Raw genomic sequence first — 16,610 nt, forward strand, 5'->3', positions numbered from 1 at the left:
ATACTATCTTTTCATCAAATTTTCATGAGACATAGAAGCAAACACAAGATTATTATATCACCTATTCATATGCAAGTAAACTACATTAGTATCACTATAATTTATACAACATATCACACCAAATTTGGCTTCAACTTTAACCATTAGCTACGTTCATTCTCATCACAAAATCCATATCCCTAACAATCAAAATACTAAGCAAAATTAATTCACTATTTTCTTCACCTAACAGCCCCCAACGTCTTCTATATGCTTCAATCATCAACACCCATAATTTCATACATTCAGCATATATTGACCAACTCGTACAAGTTCAAATTAACTCTAAAATATGTAAAAGAAACTTAAATCTTACCTTAAGCTATAAGGAAACAATTTGCTTGAACTTGAGGACTTGATTCATCAAATTTTTTGCATCCGTAAATACTCCATCCTTGCTAACATCCATATGAAAAATAACCACACTTGACCCTTTAATTTATCCCTCAAACCTAAGCTTTGGCCGAGACCCTCTTTCTCTACAACCCTTAATTGCACTAGTTCAAAGAAGGAGATGTAAACTCTAGATATTTTCATGCCTTGATCAGAGGTAGGAGAACGAAGCTGTATATTCACAGGATCCAAACTGAAGAAGGTTCTTGGGTGCAAGGAGATACTGAAATAGCTGAACCAGTTTATAAGCACTTCTAAGACATATTCACTAGGGAGGACAAGTATATTCAGCAACAGGCTATGCAGTGCATCCCCTCAATGGTTACTGACAAGCACAATAAGGATCTCCAAGCCATGCCTACTATGTATGAATTAAGAAATGTAGTATTCACAATGAATCCAAACTCAGCAGTAGGTCCAGATGGGATAAATGGAAAACAACTTCAAGTGTGTTGGGATATCATCAAAGAAGATCTTCTTAGTGTGGTCAATTCATTTTTTTGTGGACAAGCCATGCCTAAGTACTTCACCCATACTTGTTTGGCTCTACTTCCAAAAGTAAATCATCCTACCAAAATCTCTGAATTCAGACCCATAAGTCTGAGTAACTTCACCAACAAAATCATCTCCAAACTCCTTTGTTTAAGGCTGGCTCCAATTCTTCCTAACCTCATATCCCTTAATCAATCTGGCTTTGTCAAGAATAGAAGCATATCTGAAAATATTATGCTTGCACAAGAAATCATACACCAGATCAAAAAACCAAATGTAGGAGGCAATGTTGTGATCAAAGTTGACATGGCTAAAGCTTATGATAGGGTCTCTTGGTCCTACACTTGTCTGGTCTTGAGAAGAATGGGATTTGGTGAAAGATTCATTGACATGACTTAGAGAATTATGGCAGACAATTGGTACTCTGTCATAGTTAATGGTTTAAGACATGGTTTCTTTCATTCAACAAGGGGTCTCAAGCAAGGAGACCCCCTTTCCCCTACCTTATTTATCCTTAGAGCTGAGGTGCTCTCCAGACTCATGAACAACCTACACCATCATCCTCAATTTCATGGCTTCTATATGGCAAATCATGGTCCTCAGATTAATCATCTCAGCTTTGCAGATGATATCATCTTCTTCTTTTCAGGAAGAAAGCAGACTTTGACACTTATCATGGAGAGTCTAGATGCTTATGAAAAGTCTCTGGAGAGTTGATCAACAAGCATAAGATTCACTTCATGATCCCCTCTAGTGCATTCAAGTCTACTGTGGTGAGAATCAAGAAAATTATAGGATTCAACTAAAAAGATAGCCCCATAACTTACTTGGGATGTCATATCTATATTGGCAGACAAAGAGTAATTTATTATTCTGATCTTATTGTAAAGGTGGTTAACAGGATCACTGTATGGCATGCAAAAATCCTTAGCTTTGGGGGAAGAGCTGTACTAATCAAGCATGTTATCCAAGCCATGTCAATACACCTGCTATCAGCTAGTACTCCACCTTCAACCACCATCAAGCAGATACAAAGCATAATAGCCAACTTCTTTTGGGGATGGAAAAATGATAAAAGGAAGTATAGCTGGTCCTCATGGAAAAATTTGAGCTTTCCTTATGATGAAGGAGGCATAGGAGTAAGGCAAATTACAGATGTGGCCAAGTCCTTTCAATACAAATAGTGGTGGATACTTAGATCCAAGAATACCCTGTGGGGAGACTTCATTAAAGCCAAATACTGCTAGAAGGCCAATAACATCACCAAGAAATGGGACACAGGTCAATCCTTGACCTGGAAACACCTGATGATCAATAAACATATCATTGAGCCCCAAATTCATTCAGGTTCCTGCCTCTTTTGGTGGGATAACTGGCTTGGAGTTGGGCCCCTAGCATACTACACAACTGAAAGTTGCAGATTCAACAACACTCAAGTTTCATATTTTATTACTAATGGCCAATGGAATATTGATCTGATCATCCAAAAAAAACCTCAGCTTGTACCAATCATCCTAGCCACTCACATTAACTACCAACCCCTCAAACAGGACCATTCCTGCTAGATCCCAAACAGCACAGGGGAGTTTAGTTGCTCTTCTGCCTGGGAGCTTATCAGAGAAAAGAGGACCAAGACTGTGTCAAATTCATGCACTTGGCACAAGCTCATCCCTTTCAAATGTTCTTTCCTGGTTTGGAGACTCCTTAGAGGGAAGCTTCCTACTAATGAAAAGCTTATCAACTTTGGACAAGCTCCTTCACAGTGCTATTATTGCTATAGACCTGGACAGGATACCATTAAGCACATCTTTGTTGCAGGAGCTTTTGCTCAATATATTTGGAGGATGTTTGATGACTCCTTGGGCATTAATAAAGAGTACACACCTATCCAAAACTTGTTAATGACATGGTGGAACTCAAAGCACAAGAATGAGGCTCACAAACTTATTTTGCATGCAACTCTTATTTTCATCTGCTGGAACCTTTGGAAGAATAGATGTGCTTCCAAGTATAGTGGGAAGCAATCTAATCTTGCTAGAGTCAAGTTCTCCATCTTCAAAGACACCTCTAACCTTCTCAACACTATATTTCCATATATTGATTGGCCAAATAACTGGAGGGACCTGGTCCTTTTGATTGAAAAGTGTTACCATGACACCAAAATCACTCCTATCTGCTGTACCAAGCCAATTGACCACATGGTAAAATTGAACACTGATAGTAGTGCTCTTAATAACCCTGGTAACATTGGTGGAGGAGGAATCCTTAGGAATGCACATAGTGAACTCATATTTGCTTATGCGGTCCCTTTAGGTACAGGTACTAACAACTAAGCAGAGATTAAGGCTGCAATATTTGGTCTCTCTTGGTGTCCTCAACTTGGTTATACATAGGTAGTGCTGGAAGTTGATTCTCAACTTCTACTCAAGTGGCTGCAACATAAAGCAAAGCCACCTTGGGCCATCACAGAGCTACTAGACAATCTCAACAACATCATCAACCAATTCCAATCTTTCAGCTGCAGCCACACCTTCAGAGAAGCCAACTCCATAGCTCATAGTTTGTCCAAACATAGTAACAAATGCACTGCTCCAGAACTCTATTTCACCAAGCAAGATCTTCCCAAAGAAGCAAGAGCTCACATGGAACTAAAAAAGCTGGAAATGGCTAACTTCAGAAGGAGAAGGCTCAAGAGAATCAAGAAACCACCATGACCTCTTCAGCTTTGTTGGTCCAACTTACTCTTTAAAATGGTTATTATTATGCATAGTTATAGCTACTTTGAAGGTTCTACAGTTAGGATCAATATAAAGGGGAAAGTCTCCCCAGCTACCTTCTTGCTTAGAATAACCAAACTAACTTTACAAGTTAGGATTAGATTAGATGTTTTCTTCCTTTTTCTTTGCTCTCTTGGTTGTGCAGGTACATACAAACCTGCAACATCTCAACCATCAATTGGAAGGCCTTTTAAATGTGAATCCTGGTACAGTAGTGGCATGATATAATACTTGAAAACCTAGACCTTACCTGGGAGATGCAAGTATGATGCAGAACTGCAACAATGGAGCCAGCAAACTGAGGTGTAGGCTGCTGCAATGCAACCTCTTATTGGTATATTGTACCTAGTACATGTGCTTTCCTTGGCTTCTTTTGGTGCATGTACAGGATGTGGAAGGTAGTTAAGCAGTTGCAACTCTTAAACCATCCAATATACAATATCCAACAACAACATCATTCATCAACAAGTCCAACAATCTACAGCACACAAGGAACAAATCCAAAGTACAAGTTACAGCAGCCTGCACCTTTGTTTTCTAGCTTGTGCAGGTTGCTTGGTTGTGCAGTATCTGAGAAGATGCAGTGGGATTTGGAGAGCAAGGGCATAATGTTGAAGGTTTCTACAACAAGATACACTAGAAAGCTCCAACACATGAACCACCAACAACTCTAAGTGATGAAACAAGATGAAGTAGCTAATCAGGAAGCTGCAAATATCTTCAAAGCAATATTACAGGTCTTTCCTCTCTTGTTAGTTTATGTTGGTCCTTTTTGGTCTTGTTTGCTGGTTTGTGCAGGTATACCACAGTACAAAACCTGGAATGATTCAACACTAGTAAGAACAAGAGGAGAAGCAACTTATTGGTTTGGTTGGTTTGTTTTTTATGAAGTTGCAAGTTGTTGGAATAGAGGCAGCCATCAACAACAAAGCCATCAAAGATACTGCACCTATCATCTGCTCAAACTCTCAACACTCAAGATAAGCTGTAGTACTTATAGTTTTTTCTAATGTGCATCACAATACATTGGCAAACTTTGCAGATAGGGAAATGCAGCACATCCAAAGCTGCAGAATTATTGTACCTCCCACATTTGGGAAACCTAAGAAGTTGCGGCTTGAATGGATAATCAAAGACGTTAGTCGAGCGATCTTGAAAATCTAGCAATTTTTTAAATTCCTTCAATGACGGACACACTATTCATATCCAAATCAGCAATATCATGACAACATATACTTGCCTTACATGACGCACTCACATCACATGGACAAACTCAGTATAAAAAGATTAAGAAGGACAACGATGACACAACCGCTCTCGATCCATAAAAATGGGAAGTTTCGTATACTTGTTCTACTTCGATTTAGCTATGTTTTAATGTAGCTTAGTTAAATAGGACTAGTGTAGGTTTTTTTCTCGTATTTACATAGAAGGGGAGAGTCTTCTTCATTTATGTTTTTCTTAGACGCATTGTATCGAGAGGAGTCCTCTCATAGGTTTATCGCTTTTCCACTTAGTATTCAGGGATGAGTTGGCGGACCTTAGTAGGTTAGTCAACTTATGAACTACCTTAAGTTTGGAGGTAAGGTTTATGTCCCCCTTTATGTATTTTTATTATTATTTGTATTTATGATAAGGCTTGGGGGTGCTGCTCAACCCCTGACTGTGCATGAGAGGTGGAAGCCTCGTGTTGGGTCTGTTCCCACAAAAAATGTTAATTTGGTCAAGAAGAAAAATGAAATAATTTTTAGCATTGTTCTTTAAGACATAGTCTTTAAATGCTTTCTATAGGTATCCCCCTAGCCTTCCACGTGCCCCTCCTACTAAATATCTATCAATCTTATTAATTAATTAATTCAAGTGGGGACCACACAAGTACTTAGGGTAATTAATTTAATCAATCACTAACTCTTATTTAGTCATCTAATCCCAATTAAATGAACTCCAAATATCCAAAATATCTTATAATTAGGATTGAAAATTAAAGATTTCTACTTCGTATCCAAAAATGATCCCATCTTTAACTTGAGTTGATTCTCTTGCGAATGACTCGACATGTGAAAATACAAAATATAACAAATTCAAAATTAAAAGTCCTTGAATTTATGTCCATTTGCTCACGAATAGTCCAATGCACAAAAATATAAAAAATAACAATTATCCTACTATTTATGACCTGTTTTGCGCCTACTTATAGTAATAAAGGGCGGTGGAGTGGTCCTTCCATTTGTCCACCACGTGTCAGGCTCTCTACTTGCGGTCAGTACCTTTGTTCAATAAAGCAGTAATATTTCTTGATTTCGATATTGAATAAATTCCCACAACCTATGATTGGAAATCTAATCCAATTATCTACAACTTACATTTTAGGAGCTTTTCCAAATTCCCAAACAATTATGGGGTTATGGTCTCCCCAAGTCAGATCACCCGAAAATATAACTTAAAAAAAACATCTTTTTGGAGGGCTTATACTTGGATTTGGCTTAAGGGTTCTTATTAAGTTATGTTGAACTTCACATTTATTGTTCATATAACTTATCATATGTCCTTTTTATAAAAATTCCATCATGTGGGCCCCACCTCAACTTACGGTTACAAGGGCTATATATCTTTTAACATATCATTCCATTCATATTGTACGAACTCCAAATAATATACTTATGCTATCCTCATGCTACTACAGTAGAATTTCATTCTTTATACTTGTAATATTTGCTTCTTATCGAGCTCACATTAAGCCATCTGTAGCCTTAGTAACACAAAATATTTTGGGGTGTAATAGTAGGAAAAGAAATCTTGCCATCAACATCGTTATTAGGAGGCACATATACATGAGTGTATCTAGCTTTCATATCCTCTTTAGCTTTCTATGTAGCCTCTTCAACAAACTAATTTTGCTATAGAACTTTGACGGATGCAACCTCTTTGGTTCTTAACTTGCACACCTGACAATCAAGGATCCGGAATGAAATATCTTCATAAGGCAAACTCTCTTTCAACCCAATATTCTTAGTTAGAACAACAAGTAAAGGATATCACAAATACTTCTTAAGATTGAAGATATGAAACAGAGGGTGAATAACTGCTAACTCTGATGGCAACTCAAACTCATAGGCTACATTACCAACCCTCTTCACAATTTGATAAGGACTAGTGTAGCCGGTACTAAGCTTCCCTTTCTTCCTAAATCTAATCACACCCTTCATGGATGAAACCTTCAAGTATACCCAATCATGCATTTTAAACTTTAAATCTCTCCTCCTAATATCGGTGTAGGATTTCTAGAGACTTTGAGTAGTCCTCAACATCTTTTTGATGATTTTCACCTTCTCCATGGACTGGTGAGCTATCTGGTCCGATCGACTCAGCTTCACCAAACTCAAACCAACCAACTAGTGATCTACATCTCTTTTCATAAAGAGCTTCATAAGGAGCCATTTGAATACTCGAATGGAAACTATTATTATACACAAACTCGATAAAAGGTAACTAATCATCCCAATTTCCTTTGGAGTCGATGACACAGGCTCTCAATATACCCTCCAAAGTCCTAATTATACACTCTACCTTGCCGTCTATCTATGGACGGAAAGTAGTGCTAAGGTTCACTTTCAAACCCAAACCTTTATGGAAAGACTTCCAATATTAAGCCATGAATTAAGCTCCCCTATCTGAGATAATAGACAAAGGAACCCCATAAAGTCTGACAATTTTTTGAAGATATAATTTGACATAGTTTTCTACAGTGTCCGTAGTCTTAACCGGTAAGAAATGGGCTGATTTGGTTATTATATACACAAAATCACCCAAATAGAGTCATGCTGCTTGTGGGATCGTGGTAAATTTATAATGAAGTCTATATTTATCATCTTCTACGTCCATTCTGGAATTTCAATATTTTGAGCCATACCACAAGGCTTTTGATGTTCAAACTTAACTTGTTGGCAATTTGGGCACTTAGACACAAACTCTGCTATATCTTTCTTCGTTACATTCAACCAATATACTTCTCTCAAGTTCTGGTACATATTTGTAGAACCTGGATGGATGGAATACCTGGATCTATGGGCCTATGCCACGCTCTTCTCTTGAACTCCATCAACACTTGGAACACATAATCTCCCTTGATACCTCAAAACTCCATCTTCCCTTTTAGCAAAAGCCATTACCTTCTACTTATAGACATCATCTTTCAATAGGAGGAGAATGAGATCTTGATCTTGGTTTTCTTTCACCTCAATAACTAGAGATAATTCATTCCTATTCTGAAAAATAGTGTAACACCCCAATTTTCTTTTTATGGTTTTTCTAAAAGATTTCCAGGTGATCCACGTTATCTATGAAGTTCTACCTGAGTAGTGATGGTTGGAAATAGGTCTAGAGGGATTTGGAAGGAGTTGCAGGCCGAGTAATGCGTCGTGGTAATCAACCTACTTGCATAAGCTATTGACTAGGATGTCTTACATAATTAATCTACTTGAGTACACGTCAAGCTTAAGTAGCATGGAAGAGGAAAAAAGAGGTATAACACCTACTTGAAATAATTAGGTGATGCACCTACTTGGACTAAGTAGGTGATACACCTACTTGGACCAAGTAGGTGACACACCTACTTGGGGTGGACCCCACGCTGCCACATTGCAGCTTTAGATTGGGAGCATGGATGAGGTAGCGCCCTAGAGGATGGAACATGTCACCCCTAGGGGCTGCCACATATCACAATTTAAGGGAGCATATATATGTATGTTAAGATGACTAAGAATTCATTTCTTCTGCAAAATTACACTTAGAGTTTGACAAAAAACTTAGAGAATAAGAGAGAGTACCTACGGCAGCAACAAGGAAAAAAGGTAATCCCTCTGATTTTGTTCTGTGAATTAATTATCTAAGGTGTTCTTTGATCAAATAGAAGTGTTTAATAACGTAAATAAACTGATTGGGGTAGCAAGCAAGGGTAACGAGCAGCCACCAATTTTCAACCGTAATTAAGGAGCTTTCGAGGTTGAGTTTTGGCAAGGTAAGGTTTTTCCTTTCGAGTTGAAGTTAATGATATTGTTGTTGATGTTGTTGATATGTTGTTGTTGTCAAAAGTGGGGAATAAACCTTGTTTTGCAAATGGGACTGTTGTTAGTAATATTAGTATAACTCCTTGTGTAAAGCTTCATTTTGAGTGATTCAAGATGTTTTGGAAATCTATTTCATAGGTATATAACTTTAATTTAGTCTTTAAAACCTAGTTTTGCTTTTATATGCTCGAAAAAGGGTGATGAAGTATAGGGGAGGTGCTGCCCAGATTTTGTTTTGGAAATCTTACATGGACTGTTGTTTGTATTTTAGGCATATCTTTTTGTAAATAATTGTTGTAGGGGTGATTCGATATTGTATGCGACTCTAAGACACATTTATATAACTTTCATTTAGGTCATAAAGTCTACTTCCCCCATTTACCCCTTCGAAATTGAGCAATAATACAAGACAGTAGGCTGTCCAAAACTCTTGTTTTGATAGTTTGGGCTAATTTTCATTGATTTCATGTTTAGTTTCGATATGATGAGACTATTAAACTTAAGTATGTATTTGATTGTGTATTTTAGGTATATATTCTCTTATACACGCTAAGGGGAATTGTTTGATGAAGTGGACTTTGGTTGGTCTATAGCGTAGATGAATTGAACTTCCCGAGTTGTGGTAGAACTTGTTATGTGCTAAAATGCCAAGGTTCATATATAAAATTAAACTTGGAATATTTTACCTTCCAAAATTTGAAGTATCTTGATGGGTTTTTTTCTTACTCTTTGTCTTATATCGTGGTATGATTATTATCTCAAGTATTGCAAAACTTTTGCTAAATCGCCCACTTGTATTAATTGCTTGATCATTTCGCATTCTTGTTGGGACTTTGTCCTTATTGTTATGGTGACTTGTCCTTGATATTGGCATGCCTCTCGATTCGGATATTTCCCATCTTGACTTTGGATTTACATTTCATCTTGACGATGGATTTTTGTCCATTTTCGAGTACGAGTGGAAAGCCACTTTCAACATGGTTCTTGATTCTCTTGATATTAGGTAATGACCCTTCTTGATATGGGCATCGATCCTTCTTGATTTCGGAGATTTTGTCCTTCTTGGTACTGATTGTGCTTAGTGTGAAGGCATGACGTATATATTGGGCAAAATGAATTATTTGAGAACTCTTTTGAATTAAATTATAAGCTTTCTTGATATTTGAATCTTCAAATATTAATATTGATATTTTGAAACTCTTCAAGGTTTGTATTCGATACTTTGATATACTTGTTCACTTGGGCTTACTTTTACCTTATTGAGCCACCTGCGACGAATAAGGGAATTGAAGACTTTAATGGCTCCAAGCCCAAAGTTTATACACCACTAAGGTTTATGCTTAGCGATAGTTATTTTCTATCATAGCTAATGTGCGGGACGAGATGTGAAGATGGCCATTTGGAGTAGACTTTTGGAGCCCTTGTGAAAATCACATCTGCATATGCATCTAGTTTTGTATATATTTTGGGGACTTGTATAGGTTACATGTGGCATTTATGTATGATATTTTGAAGGCTTGTGAAAATAAAATAGTATGCTTGTAACTTGATTTGGGTGACTAGTTTTGCTATTTTTTGAGTGTGCTTTTAATCCAAGTCATGCCATGTACTGGGTTTATATTTTGATTTGTCATTGTGCACAAAGGAAGATAATAGTTTTATGATAATTACTAGTTTGAGTTTAGTGTATTTTATGGATCCACAATGGTGTTGAATTGGAAATGGAATTTGAAAACAAGTTGTCTAAATATGTTGATTATTTGAGATTATAAAAAAACTATCTTTTGCTTCGTAAGTGGCATCCTCCCAAAGGAGATGCGACAAATAGCACCACCCTCACTAGAGTCAATAAGTTGAACTCCCAAACGTGTAAGTCTATGCTCCTCTTCAGACATCTCTTTATTTCCCTCTCTACATAAGCAATGCTTCTCATAGATAACCTGCTAAGAGAATCAAAAACCATATAAGATTTACCTGGGTGGTAGAGGATACTCATGTCATAATCTTTTAGCAACTCAAGCAATCTCCTCTACCTCAGGTTTAGCTCTTTCTAACTAAAAACATATTGCAGGCTCTTGTGATTGGTAAACACATCAACATGCATGCCATAGAGATAATGGTGCCATATCTTAAGAGAAAACACTACGATTTCAAACTCAAGGTCATGAGTCGGGTAGTTCCTCTCATGAATCTTAAGATATCTGGAAGCATATGCAATAACCTTACCCTTCTGCATCACTTTATGGATTAATAATCTAAAATTTTGATTTTACCCCTTCCCATAGCTTCTTTATAGCTCCTATATGATGTTGGGATAGGTGTTATACTCCCCAAGGTGTTTAGTTTGGTTTTTTGGTTGTTTGGCCATTTTTGAGGCTTAATACTTGAAAGAGTTAACTTTAGTAAACATTCGGAGATTTGGGCATCGTATGGCAATTTCGATGGTTCTATCAGCTTCAGAAGGTCTATGTTGGTCTAAAAGTAAGGGTGGTTTGGGATTTGGAGTCTTCGTTTTGAGTTTGTGGTTTTGCAGTTTTAACTTTAAGTTTTGGCAAAGTTTGACTTTGGTCAACATTTTGAGTAAACGCTCCCGGATAAAAATTTTGTCAGCATGATTAGCTCTAAAATATAGAGTTTGGTTTAAAATAACCTTTGGCTCAATTCCCGAGGTGCTCAGAATGAGCTTTAGGCCGTTTGTGCATTTTGCGTGCTTTCTTTGAAAATCCTTGACTTTGGTTAGCTTTTTCATTGAAACGACCTCTGTTCGAAAACCCATCGATTCTATCGAGTCCGAAATGCCATTTCTAGTGCGGTAGCATAGTCAGTTTACATTCGCATGGTTCTAAATGAATTTTTTACCCCAATAGGAGAAAATCTCAATTCTCCAAAGTTTAGCACCAGTTGAACTCCTAGTGCATGGACTTTTGTTCATCGCGTTCGTGACCCAGGGGGCCGTGATTTCTAAGGCTTATGACCTTGGGCATTACGATCGCAATTTAGGGGTCTGTGATCTCTAAGGCCTGTGACCCTAGGCATCGCGATCACATGGTTGACCATTGCGATCACAATGGGTTAGCTGGAACGGACTTAAAGATCGTGAGTCCCAGCTCGTGATCACGAAGGAAATTTCACTAGCTTTAGTGAAATTAAAAGCCTGTTCTAGCAGCTTAGTCCCCATTTTGGGAGTTAGTAAATTTCAATTTTTGAGAGCAAATCTTTATCTTTTTTGGCGATTCTTTTTTCGATGAGTTGGAAATTCTTTCGGGGATGTTTCGTGATCTTTTTTCATCCTAAGAATCTTATAAGTCTCTCATAAATTCATTATTTCCTTGCATTTTTGGCTATTCTAGGGCTTGAAATTGGTGGGGTATTTTTTAGCTCTTTCGATGCTTGGAATGTGCCCATTTTTAAGGCATAAATTTCTTGAGCTATTTTGGACCTTTTGAAGAGTTGGTTTTTGATTTTGTGCGTAGGTCTCAATGTCGAATATTTAACCAATTTGATGTTTGATTTTTAATTATAGTAATATAAGTATCGTTAGCTTTGTTTTGATGTGTTAATTAGATAATTTGATAGATTGACATCGTTCGGAGGCGGTCCGGAAGGGAAAAGCTCTAGTTTAGAGGTTCGTATGCGGTTTCGGCCTTGAGGTAGATTTTGGCTTCCTCTTGTTAGACTTGTCTTGGTTAGAATTAGTATATTTGAGTAGTAACATGTGATTAGGTTGGTGATTTAGGTGTTGTTTTCCTTTTGACAGATTTGGAGTCGATGACCATCGCTAGTAACTAGTTTGGGTTTTAGCGATTTAACCCTTAGTCTAGGTGCTTTTTTTCCTTAATTCAAAACTCCATTGATCATTGATGTGCAAAAAGTTACAATTTGAGTTTGGCATACCAAACTTTATACATGATCATTGAGGGGAGTTTACTAAGAAAACATTGACTATAAACAAAACCTATGGAAGATCATAAATAATACGGGATGGTTTGTTCTTTTTTATCTTGAAAGAGTGTATATCCCATTTGTCCATATTAACTAGGCCGTTTACTTGATTGGGAAGTTCAGCATGAGAGTTGAAGACATAGATTGATTCAAAATTCTGGCTCATGCTTGCCAATTTATCAGCAGGTCTATTAGCTTCCCAGAAGCAATGATTTATTTCAAATCCATGCTCTTCATCTAACTCCTGGATTTCGTTGATGATGTGTAGAATTCTCCAAGGAACTTTCCATTCCCTTTTGACGCATTTGAAAATGAAAAGAGAGTCAGTTTCTCCAATGGTCACACTATGTCTATTATTTACACACCACTTTATGCCAAACAACATTGAAGTTGCCTCTGCCATGTTGGATGTTCCTGATCCAAGAGGTATTGAGTAAGAAAATATGATTCTTCCTTTATTTTTTCTAACCACTCCCGCTCCTCCACATATACCATGTATACAACTTCCATCACTATTCAGCTTAACAGTGTGGTAGGGATGTTTGTTCCATTTTATAGCTCTTGAAACTCTCTGCTCAATGTTCACAGTCTTCGCATATTGCTCCCCATTCCTCTCCTATGTTAGCTCTTTTAAACTTCTTTTTCAGGACCTGCACAAAAGTATTTAAAACATTAATCTTTGTTCTATAGAAGGATATCCTCAAGTTTTCAAACTTTCTATTGCATCTTGCTTTCCATAGCTCCCATACTATGGTCAGAGGAAGTATTTTGGTTATATAGGTTGCAAAGATGTTGTGGGATTGTATATCCACCAACTAATTAGCATCATCTTGTAGTTCCTATTATTGAGATCAATTCCTAGAGAACCTGCAAAAAAACTCCAAATTCTTTTAGCGTGATCACCTTGATAGAAAAGATGGTTAGTGTCTTCTATGATATGATCCACATTGTTGTTGTTACAACAATAGCAACTATGGTAAACTTGAATTCCAAATCTGGAGAATCCTTAAAACGTTCTTCTAGGTGATTTGAATTTAACATGCCACTTATTTTACTTGGTTGGTTTCAGTTGCCCGCTTATTGTAATTTTGGATTATGCTTATGTCTTGTTTGCTTTTGGAATTAAAATGTTGGGCTTGAGGTTGTGCTTGTGGTACACCTTTCAAGACCCAACCCCGTGGGCCGCGATGGGTGTCCAAGATGGACACTCGCATATACCCCTATCGTATGGTTACGTATTGTCACAACCTGTCCCCCGAGGGGTCATTACTTATCACACCTATTATTTAGGCAATATAATGCATAAGTCGATGAGGCTACCATAGAATGTGAGGTCGTGCCATGATATACATGCACGGGAGATGACAAGGCCGCCACGACAATAGGAATGTCCTAACCATAAATCATACAGACACGAACGAGCACACGTATAAACACAACTCACTTCCATGTCTACAGACCTCTAAGAGTATTAATAATAATATATGGCGGAACAGGGCCCCCGTCGTACCCTTGAATATACAAATATATACATAAAAGGTATAGTACCCAAAAGCTTGGCTCTGATTCAATGGAGCTTCTCCCAAACTTGCTGAGTGGAACCCTAAGTTGGCAGATCCCCAAAATATGCGTCTGTACCTTCGGGCATGAAACATAGCCCCTAAAGAAAAGGGGGTCAATACGATACATGTATTGAGTATATAAAGCATAAAATAGCATAAATGAGTTTTTAACTGAAATAGAGATGCAGACAATAAATGTAACAGTTAACGAATCACTATACCTATATTGTTTGAAATGAGGGCGTGTATATACTATATCCGTCCCTTCAGTGAGGGACTCGGTGAAGCTGTCATTTCATCATGTATCATGCCCGACCCTTTATAGGATTCGGTGAATAATCATTTCATCATATATCATGCTCGGCCCTTCATGGGACGTGGTGAATAAGCATTTCATCATTTATCATGCCCGGCCTTTCATGGGACGCGGTGAATAAGTATTTCATCATTTATTATGCCCGACTCTTTATGGGATGTGGTGAATAAGCATTTCATCATTTATCATGACCGGCCCTTCATAGGATGCGGTGAATAAGTATTTCATCATTTATCATGCCCGACCCTTCATGGATGTGGTGAATAAGTATTTCATCATTTATCATGCCCGACCCTTCATGGGATGCGGTGAATAAGCATTTTATCATTTATCATGCCCGACCCTTCATGGAACGCGGTGAATAAGCATTTCATTATTTATCATGCCCGGCCCTTTATGGGATGCGGTGAATAATGTATTAGCAGCATGCATGAGAGGAGTAGTGAATAACCCTATGCAAATGAATTTATCATTTAAGGCTCAATGAAACGATTAAATGAACCGTCACTTGGAAACTAGGGTAGGAATCATCTCCAGTACCCACTAGATGCCATTAGGGACTATGTCAATTGGAGCCTCAACTTCATAGTCATACGTTACTATAGTATGAGCCAGCTTATAGAAGTTCGAGTATTGGCTATCTTAGAGCCTTTTAAAAAGAGGAGCTTTCTCGTATCAATCACTATTCAATCGTATAGAAGACTTGAGGAATAGGAGCTTAACTCATTTAAGAGTCTTAATAGATATAAGTGAACCAGAAACATGTATCAAGGAAGTTCCCAACAACTTATGGAACCGAGAACATTTATTATTGTAGGGTTCTTAGAAATAAGAGGTTATATCTCCACTTACTATTCAACACATAAAAGACTCGAGAGTAGTGGCTCGACCGCCTTTAGAGTTTTAGCATTCAGATATGGATAAGAGTCATGAGTTGCGCTCGAAGCTTATGAATAGAGTTACCCCAAGTTTCATATACACATCAATCGTAACCTATATCTAGGACATGCCAAAAATAAAAAAGATGGGCTTTACATACATTTGAAACATGCCAAACCAAGAGAGAGATAGGCCTTACATACTTACTACTTTTCTTCATACAGAATACTTGAGAGGCAATATCTCACTTATTGTAGGAGTTCTAACATCAAGAAATAGGTCAGAGGCATGAATTATTCTCGAAGCTCTATGAATAGAATTATCCTCAGAGCATATATTACATTCCACTTATAGCTAATATATGCCAAAAGAAAGAAAACGATAATCTTAACATACCCTCTACTTTTCAACATCTAGGAGACAGTGAGAGGCACTAACTCAATTAACATAGGAACTCTCACTTCAAGAAGTAGGTAGGGGTCATGAATCATATTCAGAGCTTTATGAGTAGTTTTTTCCCCACATATCATATACAAATCATTCATAACTTATATCTATGACATGCCAAAAGAAAAGGATAATAGCTCTACATACTTATGCCAAAAGCATGCCAAGAGAAAGAAGGTAGCTTCACATATCTCTTATCAATTGCTTTTAACCTGGATTGTCGCATCGTCCTATGAACCTATTTAATAAGAAGGTAACACTAATATTAATAACCTTTCACTTTACAGTTTCTAAATCCACAACCACGCACCCACAAGAATCAATTCCTTATCCGCCTTGCTCGACTGGTCTCGACTAGTCTTTTAGTTAGTTAAGGAGTTAGTAGAAATCGGGCAGCATCTTCTCTCTAACTTCCCCTATCCAAACTTTTAATTTAATCCCCAAACCTTAGAAACCAACCAACAACAACAATCAGCAGCTCATATACAATTAAAATATGGCAACATTATGCAATACAAGCTTCCAACAACTCGCTTAAAATTATGAGAACAAAATAGGGTTTTTAGTCGCTATTTCATAAAATCTTTAACCGTACGGAATGGAGGGTCGTGTGTCTGAAACCAGAAGCTCCCAAATACCTTTTGTAACATGTTCCATACCTTCAACATACAATAAAAGCACATGCAATCCCAACACA

This window comes from Solanum dulcamara, chromosome 1 (genome assembly GCF_947179165.1).
Source record: "Solanum dulcamara chromosome 1, daSolDulc1.2, whole genome shotgun sequence".
Lineage (NCBI taxonomy): Eukaryota > Viridiplantae > Streptophyta > Magnoliopsida > Solanales > Solanaceae > Solanum > Solanum dulcamara.